Source organism: Octodon degus, unplaced genomic scaffold, assembly GCF_000260255.1.
Source record: "Octodon degus isolate 3935 unplaced genomic scaffold, OctDeg1.0 scaffold00075, whole genome shotgun sequence".
Taxonomy (NCBI): Eukaryota; Metazoa; Chordata; class Mammalia; order Rodentia; family Octodontidae; genus Octodon; species Octodon degus.
Window position 1 is genome coordinate 6,500,924 of NW_004524651.1, and position 1,524 is coordinate 6,502,447.

At 39.6% G+C, this 1,524-nt stretch overlaps 1 protein-coding gene across 1 annotated transcript in view; it reads left to right on the top strand.

Moving 5' to 3' along the window:
- Smchd1 (structural maintenance of chromosomes flexible hinge domain containing 1) overlaps window positions 1-1,524 on the top strand; it is a 150,416-nt gene that overhangs the window by 90,419 nt on the left and 58,473 nt on the right. The gene's annotated exons all lie outside the window — the stretch shown is intronic.

Below are 1,524 nucleotides of genomic sequence, written 5' to 3' on the forward strand. Positions count from 1 at the left end.
GGCCAGCTCAGCCCACCAGGGGGCAGGGCTGGCTGGCATGTGGTGCTGGGGGATTGAACCGCGGTCCCTGTGCTTTGCCAAGCTTGTTCCAAGTAGGTGCCTTAGACCACTGAGCCATCTCACCAGCCCGTCAGGAGCTATTTTCTTAAGGGAATATGTACTAGGTTTATGTTAGAACTGGGTCTGCTTTTTACCTTTTGTTGATATAACTTTCATATTTTAAAGAAGTTTCTGATTTCATTTAAACTAACTTGATAATGACTTAATTTGAGAAGGTGAAATTGCATTAAATTTACATGGGGTAGAAATGCTGGCTAATTTGAGAGGTGGTCTGTTGTAAAATTCAGAGCACATTCTGGAGTTAGCCCTCCGGGTTTGCCTTTAGGGAGTGGTCTGTGCCTCAGTTTCTTCACAGAGGTGGGGAAAAAGCATTTGTTCTGGCCAGCCTTGGCAAGGCCACTCATTGTGCCACGTGCAGGGACCTCCATGGGCACAGGACAGTGTGAGCACAGTGGAGTGTGAGTGCTGCATGCCGCACGCAGGGTTGTGCTTCCCTGGGAAGTCAGTGCAGTTTTACAACTCAGCTCCCACTTTTATCCGTAGGAGACCTTTGTGCTGGTTTCCAGTCAAGCAGGACCTATTAGTTGACTTTCACAAATTCAGGTTGTGAGGTTTCTTTTCAGCATGCATTGACAAGGAGAAATTTGCACATTGGTAGAGGTATAAGAAAAAGCTTCATTTTACAGATTAGATAGTAAAATTATTAGAAACTAAACATTTAATTTTTTTTTATTTTAGGGCAAGAGTAGGGAAGTAGGATACTGATAAAAGTAAAGAAGTTTTAAATTACAATCCAAGGGCTGGGGACATAGCTCAGTAGAAAGGGCCTGAGTTCAATCCCTGGTTCTGCAAAAAATAAAAAATTAAAATAAAAAATTAAATTACAATCCAAGATTTAAGCTCTGTCTTCCACTTGTGTCCTAGGCAAAATATTTAATGCTAAATTTTATGTATTGTTAAGTATTAATTTTAAATTTTCATGATAGTGTTTTTTGTTTTTTGTTTTTTTTTTTTAATCTTCCAAAATTTATTTCAAGTTTGGAATCCAGTGAAAAATTTCCTAATGCCACCATTCAGGTTCCTGACATCCAAAACATAGATAACGTTATCGTTCTTAATTTGCTCTTAAGACTATTACTACAAAAGTGCTGGCTTGTGAAAGTGACCCAAGACACCTAAAAACAAAGGCTGTGGCCAATAACTTGTCCACAATTCTAAGTCCTGTTCATGATAGTTTTAATCTCAGGACTGACATAAAATTTTTTTTCTGTATAAAATTGGAGGGGCTGGTGAGATGGCTCAGTGGTCTAAAGCACCTACTTAGAACAAGCTTAGCAAAGAACAGGGACCACGGTTCAATCCCCCAGCACCACATACCAGCCAGCCCGCCCCCTGGTGGGCTGAGCTGGCCACACACAAATAAATAAATAAATAAATAAATTTAAAAGAAAAAAAAAAATAAAA